At 28.8% G+C, this 13681-nt stretch overlaps 1 protein-coding gene and 1 pseudogene across 2 annotated transcripts in view; one reads left to right on the forward strand and one right to left on the reverse strand.

Annotated features, from left to right (window-relative positions):
- The window catches only part of LOC145192028 (uncharacterized), a 6973-nt pseudogene extending 5948 nt beyond the window's left edge, over nt 1–1025 (reverse strand). The window contains exon 1 of the transcript XR_016451050.1: nt 905–1025. The product of XR_016451050.1 is annotated as an uncharacterized LOC145192028 (transcript). The remainder of the gene's footprint in view (nt 1–904) is intronic.
- A 10711-nt stretch (nt 1026–11736) lies between these two features.
- LOC145187808 (uncharacterized) overlaps nt 11737–13681 on the forward strand; it is a 64977-nt gene continuing 63032 nt past the window's right edge. Inside the window, exon 1 of the mRNA XM_090082693.1 lies at nt 11737–11892. The gene's annotated coding sequence lies outside the window, so the exon portion shown is untranslated. The remainder of the gene's footprint in view (nt 11893–13681) is intronic.

The raw sequence follows: 13681 nt of genomic DNA on the forward strand, positions 1-13681 counted from the left end.
AATTCGTAGTACACGACACCACAATAATCAAAGAAAACAGTCAACATGACCTTGATTTTTGAGCGACTTTGACGTGGTTGCTTCGGTCTCGGCTCGCCTTTTTCACGGTATTCACTCGATTGGTCGGTTGTTTCAGGGTCGTATGCGTAGACCCAAGTCTCATCGCCAGTAATAATTTGTTTGTAGACGTCTTGATAGTCAGAAAGCATTGCTTCACACGTTTTAACGCGACGCTCTTTTTCAAAGAAATTGAGAAATTTCGGCACCAAACGTGATTTGAGTCTTCTGAGGCCCAAACGATCCTTCAAAATCGCTTGCACCGACCCAAATGATATTCCAACCATGTCAACAAGGTCTCGAATGGTTAACCGACGATTTGCAAGCACCAATTCTTTGATTTTGTTGATGTGGCGATCATCAATCGAAGTCGATGGTCGTCCGGAGCGTTCCAAGTCATCAACACGTTCTCGGCCTTCTTTGAAGTCTTTGTACCACTTGTAAACATTTTTTTGAGACATAGTCTCTTCACCGAAGGCCTTTTGCAACATTCGATACGTTTCAGCAGCAGAAATATCATTCCGCAAACAAAATTTAATGGCACTTCTTTGCTCAACAAAATTAGACATCGTGAAAATCGCCGAATGCACTTTTGGTACTTCAGAAACAAGCGTAAACAAAAAAATAATTATGAGTTTGACATGTTTTTTGGCGCAAATGTTAATGACATTCCTACCAACTTAAAAATAAAAAAGATTGGACGATTCGAATAAGGCGGGAAGTTTAAATTAAAAATTCACCTTACTTTTTGATCACAGTAGTATATATATATATATATATATATATATATATATATATATATATATATATATATATATATATATATATATATATATATTTAATATACCAGTATTTCCGAAGTCTTTGGTAGAAAAGGATGTACTAAATCGAACAGTATACTTAAGTTCATGATCTTTAATGAAATTGTGTGCTTCTTCCAAACTAAATGCAGTTTTGAAAACCTGCATAATCAACAATTGTGCATCACTAAACATTACAGAGGTATTAACGGTGTATTAATAAAAATAAATAGTAAAAGTTTAAACATATATACATTTACGTGTGTGTGTAGGTATATATATAGATATGTGTTGTATATAGGTATATATATAGATATGTGTTTGTGTGTGAAACAATGTAATTTTTATCAAGTATTTATCTTCTTTTTTTTAAAAAACAAAGTTAATGTTGTGCACGACTTGTTTTCATGTAACATCTTACAATAGAAGTCAAAAGTACAATGCGAGTTGTATTTCTGACTTCTGTTCTTTATCGCTAATGATATATCTGTATAATGTCTAACACAAGTCAAAAGTACACAAACTATAGTTACGGCAACCGCTTCGAACTTGAAAACGAGTCGTACTTTTGACTTCTATTATATATCGCTAACCATTTAAGTAATGGACTGTCTGGTTCAAAACCTGGCAACCCTAATAACACAGTATGTTCAAGTTATACAAACGCTGCTTGTTATAAAAAATTAAAACATTTTATTGGTATAGAATTTGTTGTATTGGTATAGTAATTTATTTCTTTGTATTGATGCCAAACAGTCTACAAATCCAGATAGATTTGTTAATGATTCACCGGAGCGCTTTGCAAATTGTAGGCTGAACTTGAACAAGATGGAACTCCCCATTTATTTCTTATTACGAAAAAGTTCATCTCTGCTGGGATTGAACTTCATTATGATTACAAACCGAGACTTTTAAAAGGTTCCATTGGCTTTAATATCTCTATCTTTAGGATAGCTATTTGAAACCAAACAATGAGTTGTGTTTACATGTTTATTGTGTCAAATTCATTAATATTTTCGCTATTTTCAGCCTTAAATTAACTAATTCAATTTATTTTTGCAACATAATGAGCAAAGCTTTTTCTCAATAAAGTGTTTCCATTATTAAATAGTTTGCAAAAATGTAGTATATGATAAAGAATAATTTTTTTTGTTTTTGTATTTAAAGGTTGTTTTTTCTCTTCTATTTAGCCTTAACAAATAAAAAAAAAAGAATGTTTGAATGCATCATCTGTAAGTAACTTTTATACCTTAAAAATCTAAAATAAATTATCATAATTCAAAATTATCTTATAAATTATCATAATTCAAAATTATCTCATAAATTGATATTTACATTAAGATTTATTTTCTTTATTTTCATAAACTTAAATAGTTATCAAAAATTATTTTCCTTTAACGTTTTTAATTTTACCATCCCATAAGTTTTAATATCCCATAAGTTTTACTATGCTTTGAGTTTTGCTATACGCAATAAATTTTAAAACCTTAAAAATCAAAGAAAATCTTCCATTACTGAAGCATCTTACTTGGGTTAAAATGATATTTTATTTTATAAAATTGCTTTTTTAGGTTTTACGTTAAAATGAAGTAAATCTCTAAGCTGAAGCTAGAGTTTGTATATATACAAGAAAGTTTCTTCATAAATTACTGAGTAGGATTATAAAGTATATTTATAGAGCATATATATATATATATATATATATATATGTATGTATGTATGTATGTATGTATGTATGTATGTATGTATGTATGTATGTATGTATGTATGTATGTATGTATGTATGTATGTATGTATGTATGTATGTATGTATGTATGTATGTATGTATGTATGTATGTATGTATGTATGTATGTATGTATGTATGTATGTATGTATGTATGTATGTATGTATGTATGTATGTATGTATGTATGTATGTATGTATGTATGTATGTATGTATGTATGTATGTATGTATGTATGTATGTATGTATGTATGTATGTATGTATGTATGTATGTATGTATGTATGTATGTATGTATGTATGTATGTATGTATGTATATAGAGAGAACAAATAAAAGTTGCTGTTCAATAATGCTCATACTTGCCAGTGTCTCAGTGAGTTTAAATTTTTCTACATACATGAATTTAAAAAGGTTCTTCTGACTTCCAGTTTTATTTTTTTCCAACTGTCTTAGGTGTGATGCTAAACCTACATGATTGTTCTATTGTTCAAAAATGCTTTTATTTTCCAAGTGTCTCAGTGAGTTTAAATTTTCTAAACATATGAGTTTAAAAACTTTTTCATAAATTTTTGAATTTTTTTAAGCTAATTGTCTTAAGTGTGATAATAAGCCAACCAATGTAATTACTCCATTGTTTGATAATTCCCTCAAATTTCTAGTATTGAATTGAGTCTTAACCTTTCCACATATATTAAAATTTGAAAATGTTCTTGCATATTGCATTTATTTATTTAATCTACTTATTTTAAGGATAATACTAAACAAACAAATGTGAATTATTTCTTAAAACTGATTGCTTTAGGTGTAATACAGTAAATGTAAATGTTCCGTTGCTATTTAAAAATGTACCTCACTATAAATACTAATGAAGAGCTCTGAGTTCTTTATTTGAAAAAGACCATTTCAAAAATTTTTTTAAGTGTAGTCTAAAAAGTTTTTGTGAAGAATTCTCATTTGTTACTCACCCCTTTATACAGTATGAAACTTACAAAGAGTTCTAATAATACTTAACTAGAGTTGTAAAGGTAATGTCTTTGTTAAAATAAATACTGTACTCATCACCACTCATTATTACCACTCATCATCACTACTCATCATCATTACTCGTCATCATTACTCATCATCATAACTCATCATCACTTTCAGATTTTACCTTAAAATTTTTAGTAAGTTGTGTTAATATAAGTTAATACTTAAGACAGTTAAATACTTAAAGTTTACAGTTACGGAAAAAAGTATCCGGACAAACTATATTTAGGTATAATTCTATGTTAAATGAAGGAAACCTCATACTGTTATATATACTTTTGTAGCTCTCAACAAGCTCTATCTAAGTGTACCATCAAACATTTACTACTCTAGGTAGATGTCTCTTTTGGTAAGAAAAACTAAAATGACTGTGGAAAAAAGTATCCGGACAAAAATATTTTTTTCTTTTTTTTGTAATTCATTTCTTTAATATTTAGTCCATCCTCCTTTATTAGTTAATACTTCGTCAATTCTCTTAGGCATTGACTCAACCAGACTCTTACACCTCGTTATATCTATAGAATTCCAGCATTTTCTGAGTGCTTCCTCGATATCGTCTTTTTTCGTCAATATGAGCTTACAAATTTCTTCCTTGACTACTTTCCATAGGTTTTCTATAGAATTCGAGTCTGGACTTTGTGCTGGCCAATCTAACACCTCGATATTTTTGCTTTGGAGCCAGGCTTTAGTATTTTTTGCCGTATGTTTTGAGTCACCATCTTGCTGGAATAAGAATTCTCCATCGAATAACTCTCGAGCAGATGGTAGCATATGATTTGAAAGTATTCTAACATACTTAGGGGAAGTCAATGTATCCTCTATAATATGAATACACCCAACACCATTCCAACTGAAGCATCCCCAGGCCATGACATACTTGTCATGCTTTATTGTCTGTTTAACATGCTTTTGTTGCATTAATTCACCTGGTCTTCTCCATGTCCAACGTCTACCATCTGAACCATTAAGGCACATTTTTGTTTCGTCTGACCATAATACCTTCTTCCAATCATCAACGGTCCAGTTTTGATACTTCTTTGCAAACGCAAACCTCTTTGCAATATGTCGTTTGGTAAGTAGCGGTTTTTTGGCAAGTGCTCTACCATGTAAATCATACTCATGCAGCCTATTTCTAACAGTTCAAGGACTTATATTGACTAACTCGAGTTCTCTGAGTTGATTTGCAATATCTGTTGCATTTGGTCTCACGGAATTCTCAACCAAAGTGAGGATTTTTTGATCAATCCTTGGAGTTGTTTTTCGTTTTCGTCCAGATCTTGGCAAACTTTTGAGTACTCCATGCTTTTTAATTCTCCCCAGAGTATCTTGAACAGTTGATTTGGGCATACAAAGCTGTTGAGCTATATCTCGAACCGTTTTGCCTTCTTTTGAGAGCACTTCAATCTCTTTCCTAGCAACTTCTGTCAATTCTTTACTTTTCACCATGGTAACGGTTGTCAATGGGTTCTAAATGTTATAGAAATAGAAATTATGGTTTTTATCATTTTTATTTATATTATCCTAAGCTACTAGGATACTTATATGATATTATGCCATTAACTTTATTGAAAATCTTGACCAAAAATTAGCAGAAAGTAACTGTCCGGATACTTTTTTCCATAGTCATTTTAGTTTTTCTTACCAAAAGAGACATCTACTTAGTGTAGTAAATGTTTGATGGTACATTTAGATAGAGCTTGTAGAGAGCTACAAAAATATATTTAACAGTATGAGGTTTCCTTCATTTAATATAGAATTATACCTAAAAATAGTTTGTCCGGATACTTTTTTCCGTAACTGTATACTAAATCAAATTTATAAGAAAAGTAAAACACTTTAAAAGAAAATGTTTCTGGATTAATCATTAAATAAGTTGTGAAAAACTTTTTAAAACTGAATTTTTTAGTCAAAAAATTTCTTTTGTAATTAAAGTATTTACTTTTTTTAGAAATGTTAGCTTATTAAAAATACAATCTTTGTATATTCGCTGTTTGATATATAGTGCATTGGCATTTTATAAACTTTGGATAGACAATATCCAAATCCATTTAAAAAATAACCATGGCACATAATTACTTATTAATAATTATTTTTAATTATTATGAAGTACTTATTAATAATATGTTTTTTGACATAGATTTCGTTAAAGAAAATGCTGTTCTACATGGCTTGAAATTTTCATTAATTTGCTAATACATCTCAGAAAAAAAATCATCTCTAAGCAAAGGAATGCCTTGTGCTGCTTTGGAACAGTTTGGGTTACGACAGAAAGTAGCTGTTGAAAAAAGAAATGAGCGTATAAAGTGGCAAAATTTGCATTAATAATTTGCATTAATATGTCCTATTCCAAGTTGTTACCAAACAATTTTGGCGAGTACTTACGAGGGAAAAAAACATTCAATGAATGTTATTAATTTGTTTCATGTATTAAGAAAGAAGACAGTGAAGATTATGGTTTACTGAAAAAAGGAAATCATTTTGATAAATCTCTAGTTCCAACTTATGTTGAAAAATCTGCTAAAAATAGTTTCAGTTTGGTACAAGAAAAGAGGTTTAAAAAGGTTTTAAAATCACCAGAAAAAAAAATCGTAAATCAACAGTAGGTCAAACTAAGCTTTCTTAAAAATTTAATTTCACAATCAACAATAGTTCCTGAACCTTCCAAAAAAAAGTAGTATCGAGAATAGTTATGACAAAATAAGTCATTTAGATAATAAGCAAGAAACCATGATTCTAGTGAATTTAACGATGAAGTGATAACTTTGACTCTGACTCAGAGTTTGTTTTAAAAGCTTCAGAAACAGAAAAAGTAATGTGTTCGCCAGCTGTTGAAAAGTATCTGATAAACTTTTACAGCTATCTGACTGGACCTGCCTTTAGGCAAAAAGCGAAATCAAACATTAAAGTCGTGCGAGATGTACAGCGCATTTTTGTTGCTGTTGGAACAGTTCATACTGTTGCAAGCATCTTTAAAGATCCGAAAAAGTATTTGCGTGACAATTATTTTAGGAACTACTGTGTTAATCTTAGAATCAAAGCAATTTATATAAGAAAGTACTTGTATTCTTTTATGGTTTTTTTTAAATATCTTTTCACAGAGAATGTAAAAATCAAAAAGAGAAAGAGAAGAAAGTAATAGAGTGCGATTAAAAGTCGAAGTGTGGAGAAAAAGTTGAAAAACTGCATAAACATAAAACAAAGGAAGTTAACATTGAAATGTTAATAACATCTGACCAAGTCGAGTTTTATCATAATCGTAAAAATGCTAAAGAGCAATTACTTTGTTTAAAGAGCTAAATTTAAGTTTACTGTTACCTATTACCCAAACGTCTTATTGATGCATGAGGGATTATTAGTATATAGTAATAGCATTCGGAAATGTTCACAGAAAAGGGATTGTTGCCAATATATGAAAATTAAAGAATATCTAAAGACAAAAAAACTTACATAAGACCTTTGGGAAACAAGTGTTTGGGACCATAAAACTGTGGAGGTATATGGTGGAGCTAAAGTGAACTTATTAAATCATCAATTCAGTTGCCTGAAACTATTTGTCAATTCAGCTCGATATAAGTTGGTCGTGCAAGATGATAACTTGTTCCTGTCCTGGAGTGGAAAACGCATGGCCTTAGGAGATATCAGTGGGAGACTTCATCATTTGAGGTGTAAAGTAGGAATAATGTAAAGTAGGAATAATGTAAAGTAAAAACATTCAACGAAGATTCTTATTGGCTCATTATCGAGATCGAGAATCATGTTCTTATGTTGATTATGTTGATTATGTTGATTATGCGGATGTTTTCACGATGCTCGAAGAACAGTCACAAAAATGTTACTCAAAATATAAAAATGAAAAAAATGTTTGAGAAATTTTTTAGATAAATAGATATTGAAAATGGTGGTCAATTTAGGTTGGCAAGATCCTAAATTGACCATCATTTCCAATATCTATTTAATTGAAAGATTTGTTCGATGCTCTTAATAAAGATTTGATCAATATTCTTAATAAAGCAAAAGGTTTGTATACAAACCCTCTTCAGTTTTTGAACTTTGAATAAAACTCCGAAACAAAATGTTTTTTTGTTTTTTTTAATTATACAAAAAAGTTTCATAATTTTCGAATCTTAGACCTTAGCAATTAACTACGTTAACGTTGTTTATTGCTAAGGTTTAAGATTCGAAAAGGTGTGTGGCTACAAGGTTTCGTAATCGTACTTATTGCCGGTATACTGTACTTGAAAAGTTGAACTTGCTAGAATTTTAATAAAGTGATAGGTTTTTATACTAAACTTTACAAGAGTTCTTTTTGTTCAAAAGAGTAAAAAAAATCATATATTAAGATAAACAGTAATTTAAGCAAAAATAAAACAAACTAAGTGAATGAATATTTTTAAGTAAAACAAAGTGGCTTTTAATTGTCTTCGCTTTGTGTAAGAAAATTATTTCAGTTTATTTATTTCTATTTTTCATTTTGAAATCAGTTCCCTTAAAAAACAACGATGAAAATATTTCCTGCTGTTTTATTTAAACAGTTTTTGACAAACGCTGATTAAATTTAAACTCGGTTTATTAAATTTAACCTCGTTTCATTTTTTCCATGCGAATGAAAAAATGGAACGAGTTTAAAATGTAGGTACGTGCGTATCTGGGTTTTTACGGCACCGATTTTAAAGACAAAAACTGTGACCTTTTTTTTCACAGCGTGCTCGAAGTGGGTGTGGTAATGATGTATTTATTTGTCTTTTTTTTTTAGAATTTTATATCAGCTTAAACTTTATTAAAAAAGTAGAATGTTTTATGTTGAATAAATTATGGTTTTTTTTTACGTGTAGGTATATAATATTAATAAATTATTCAGTTTTTTTTATTACCATTTAAAATTGTGTTCCTGTTCTGGCACTGCATTGATATTGAAGGCATGTTGGTACATATTTGAAATTTTCCAGTCAACTGTATAGATCTATTTTCTATGTGCCTACCAAATTTCATTAAAAAGTATTCATGACCACATACCGTATTTTTCGACCCAGTGGAGGTTCCATTTCCACCTCTTTTAGCGTTACTGTGACTGTTACACTTTATAAAACTGTTTCTGCTATTGTTACTGTTACTTTTTGTTATAAATTCTGTTGTTTTTTTTACAGTTACCAGTGATTTTCATTCGGTTTTAAAATTTCGTTTCTGTTCTGGAGGTGCATTAATATTGAAGGCATGTTGGTACATATTTAAAATTTAACAGGCAACTGTATAGATCTATTTTCTATGTCCCTGCCAAATTTCATCAAAAAATATTCATGACCACATACCCTATTGTTCCACGCAGTGGAGGTATGTATTTCCACTTCCGTTACATAGTGTTAGGGGGAGGGGCGGTTTTTGACAGTAGAGAATTCAGTAAATTTGTTTTTTTTTATTCATTATAATGATATATTTTATTAGAACTGTTATTTATATATTTATCTTTCATTGAAATTCATTAGTAACGATAAAAATAAGGCGAAAACGCTGAGGCTTTTAATGTATTTAAAGATCACCTCCATAATATATATATATATATATATATATATATATATATATATATATATATATATATATATATATATATATATATACATACATATATATATATATATATATATATATATATATATATATATATATATATATATATATATATATATATATATATATATATATATATATATATCAGGCGCGGATCTAAGGGGTGGCCATTGTGGCAATGGCCACATAGTTTAAATTTAACGGCAGCCATGTTAGTTTTTGGTTTTTTCACTTAAGGAATATTCCTAAAAATTTTAATTTGTTTGCCGTATTTTACGGATTTTGGCTATAAAGATTCCTGCCATGGCCACAACGGTTCTTATTATACGTTACCGACGTTTTATTCAATTAATAAATGCCGTGAAAAAATAATAAAATATCGATCTTTTATCGTATCTTCAACCGTGAAAATAAAATTTGGCCACAGTTACAAATTCCTGGATCCGCGCCTGTATATATATATATATATATATATATATATATATATATATATATATATATATATATATATATATATATATATATATATATATATATATATATATATATATATATATATATATATATAATTATTGTAAATATTGCAAAAAAACGCGATATTTTTTTATGCACGTTTTATAAAATTTTATTATAAATTTTACTATTACGTTTTAATCATTAAAAATACTTTGTTTCTTTAATTCGAAACTTTTTTGTTATGTTTTTTAATCGTTTTGCACATTTCACTATGCAAAATCATGCGCAAATTAACAATGATTCTATTACAAAGCTGCCGTTAGCCGAACGCGAGTTTTATACGAAAGTTGCATTTTTCTTAAGCAATGCTTCATAAAAATAATGTTACTTAAATGAGCATAACTTTTTTTGTAATGATTCTTTTTTCATAAAGTTTTCACCATTTTATTACAAATTCAGAGCTCTTTCGAACCATATATAAAACTTGAATAAATAAATGGTTTGAAATTTTTACAAACGTACCTATAAAATGTGACTAAACTGTATTTTATCATCAGTGCGAACGTGGTATTAGGCCGGGTGAATAAAAATGAGCAACTGCTTTTACTCAGTAATTGGTCAGCTTTACGTGAATAAAAACTACAGAAGTTTTCATATTTTTATTCGCGTAAAGGTAAGCAATTTACTCAGTAATTACTCAATTTTACGTGAATAAAAACTTAAGTAAAGTTGTTGAAGTTTTTATTCATGTAAAGCTGACCAACTACTGAGTAAAAGCAGTTGCTCATTTTTATTCACCCGGCTTAATAAGCCTTACCCATTTAGCGGTTTAAAAAAAGACGATTTTAATTGTTGCTGTACTCACGTAATCTTGTTTGTTTTCAACTATTTCAAAACCCCACACATCAGCTGTCGGTGATTTTATAATTTATCACTTAGTGTTTTAAAAAGTAAGTCAAAGAGTGCTATAAGAAGACTCGAAGTTTCTTTCTTTGGAAATGATTTTTTTGTAATCAGTATTTTCTAATCGAGATTAAAGCCCTTATTTTTTTGCAACTAACTTATCTTACGTCTTTTAGTAATTTAAAGTGTGCACATTAAATAAAAAATTGCTAACTGTTACTAATACTCAGGATTCTTTCAGCAGTACGTACGTATTCTCCGGCAATATTTCATGAGCATGGTCCACATCAATTCTCATTAGGGTTTTTCGATCTTGTTCGAATGAAAATAATAGTGCTTTTTATGATTGTGACCGACGATTTTACTCGACAGATATACACGAATATGTATCGTGGTGTGACGTAACAATGTCCTATGCTGTAAGAAAGTCCTAATGTAACGAATTATAAATTTTATATTGTTAAATATATTTTTGGGGAAAAATAATTTTTTCATTTTAATTAGGTATCTAGCTATTATTTATAAATTATAAAATATGAATAAATCTTTTATAATTTACAAAACTTATCATTTGTTACTAGGACTTTCTTATAGCAGCGGATTTTGTTAGGTCATACCACGGTTCTTTTAAAATTTTAAACATTTAATAAACCAAGTTTAATCATACGCAAAAAAAAAAAAAAAAAAAATTAAAATAATTATCAAAGAAACTCTTATCAGACCAAAGATCATTTGAAATCGAAGATTGACTACACCAGAACTTTATGCAGATGCTCAAATAATTTAAAATGGGCATTTAAGTGTTGTGACTAGGCTCTTGCAAGAAAGAAGATAACATGGCTAAATTGTTATTAAAAAACCCGATGTTACTCCAGCAAAACTTTGTAAAAAAAAAAAATTAAGTTGAGCTAAAACACATAGAAATCAGACAAAAACTTGTGGATTTAAAAGACTATTTCTTTTTGTCTGCGTAAGGGATTATAGCATCTTAAGAGGCTCAGTCATACATCACGTTATGTCTGTTATGGTTTCTGATTATTCTAGTAATAAGAGGTGAATGTGTGCCGTCCAATAATATTGTATATACTAGATGTCTAACTTGCGGGATTTTATTGGACGAAAAGTGAAGCCGCTTTTTTTGTTTACAAATTGAATCTGCCATTTGTAATAAGGGCAAAAACTATATCCGACATTTGTAATAAGGGCAAAAGCTATATCCGACGTGCGAAATAAAAGTTAAAAATGCATGTTTTTGCCCGAATTAGAAATGGCTTCCACGGCTTCACTTTTCGGATCTAAGTTAGACATCTGGTATATATAATATATCATTGGTGCCGTCAGAGACAGTTTAATTAAAGAGGTTTGTAACTCAGGAAGTTAACAAAAGTTTTGATTAAAAAAAAAAGGAAATAGAAGGTTCCTCGAGTATTTAAATTCAATAACCCTGTTTTTTTTTTTAATCTCGAATACAAATATAATGCTATAAAAGTTTCTATTTTTAAGATTGTAAATTTTTATGATAAAATTAAATTTACTGATCAAATAGGAATCCTTGAAACATCTTCAGATGTTCTTTTTTATTTTTTATTTTTTAAATAGTCTTTTTCGGATTTTAAAATGATTTAAAATATATTTTTGCTTTATATAAAATATATTTTTTGCTTTATAGATTTGTGTAAATATGCAAATATTGTATAAATAAGTAAATATAAAGTCCCAAGAGTGCTAAGACTTCAGGTGGGAAGCAACTTTACAGAATCCTATTAAGAAATCACAAAGTTTAACAAACTTTTCATGTAGCAGATTGCAGCACTACTTTGACAGTTTTGATGGTAGATTATAATGCTATAAATAAGTATAAATAGTATATAATAAATAGTAGAAGTATAGTAAATAATTGTATATTTATTTATTTATAATATAAATATTTCCGTATTCATACAAATCTATAAAGTAAAAATATATTTTAAATCAATTTAAAATCCAAAAAAGAGTATTTAAAAAAAAAAAGAACAATTAAAGATGCTTCAAGGATTTATATTTGATCAGTAAATTTAATGTCATCATAAAAACTTACATTCTTAAAAATAAAAAGTATGATAAAAGAAATATGAAAGTCAAAATCACATCATCGCGAAAATTAAAAGCAATATTAATATTATTATTCATTATATATTACATATACTAATATTAAAACGACTAAAAAATAATTTTTATAACTCATTATATAAATCAACAAAAATTCTTTTGTTTTTTGCTTTCATTTAACTTTTTTTTTTTTCCTTAAAATTTTAAAGGAGAAGTTTGATGATTATTTATCTTATTATTGGAAATAAAAACAGATTCGTGGTTAATGATACTGTTTTCAAATGCAGATTTAGAGATGATTTTTTGAATAAGTAATGAAATGCAAGATAATTACAGGATGAGGCAAAATTAACTCCCCCATTTGGTTTGCTTACAATTTTGAAATAAATGAAAGATTTTTGTTTTTTTTTCAAATAATATGTTTATTTAGCATTTAAATTTTTTGTTTGTCAATTTTCAAAAATGATATCAAATAAATGTCCGCCTTTAACGGTTCAACACAATTCAGCTCTTTTTATTGAATTTTTCATTACTTTTTTGAGTATTTCAACCGGTATGTTTTCTATTTTTTGTCGAATATTGTTTTTCAGTTGATCAAGAGTTTGTGGTTTATTCACGTACACCTATTCTTTTAAATAACCCCATAAAAAGAAGTCTGGAGCTGTTAAATCAGGTGATTTGACAATCATGCAGGCCAATGCAAATCACCAAAACGAGAAATTAATCGACCTGGAAAAAGGTCTTTCAAAACCCGTGTTGTTTCTTTGGCTGAATGTGGTGTGGCACCGTCCTGTTGAAACCACATATTGTCCAGATTTTGTTCTTCCATTTGTGGCATTAAAAAGTCTCGGATCATTTGTCGATAATTATCACCAGTAAGAGTTGTTGTTTGTCCATTTTCGTCTTCAAAAAAATAAGGTCCTATGACATTTTTGTCATGAATAGCGCACCAAACTGTTATTTTTTGTGGATGCAATGATGTTTCATGAATCATTTGTGGGTTTTCACTTCCCCAGAATCGAGAGTTTTGTTTATTGACATTGCCACTGAGATGAAAATGT

This window comes from Hydra viridissima, unplaced genomic scaffold, assembly GCF_058129835.1.
Source record: "Hydra viridissima isolate aposymbiotic clone 2 unplaced genomic scaffold, HvirCarnegie_v1 scaffold_1, whole genome shotgun sequence".
In the NCBI taxonomy this organism is placed as follows: domain Eukaryota; kingdom Metazoa; phylum Cnidaria; class Hydrozoa; order Anthoathecata; family Hydridae; genus Hydra; species Hydra viridissima.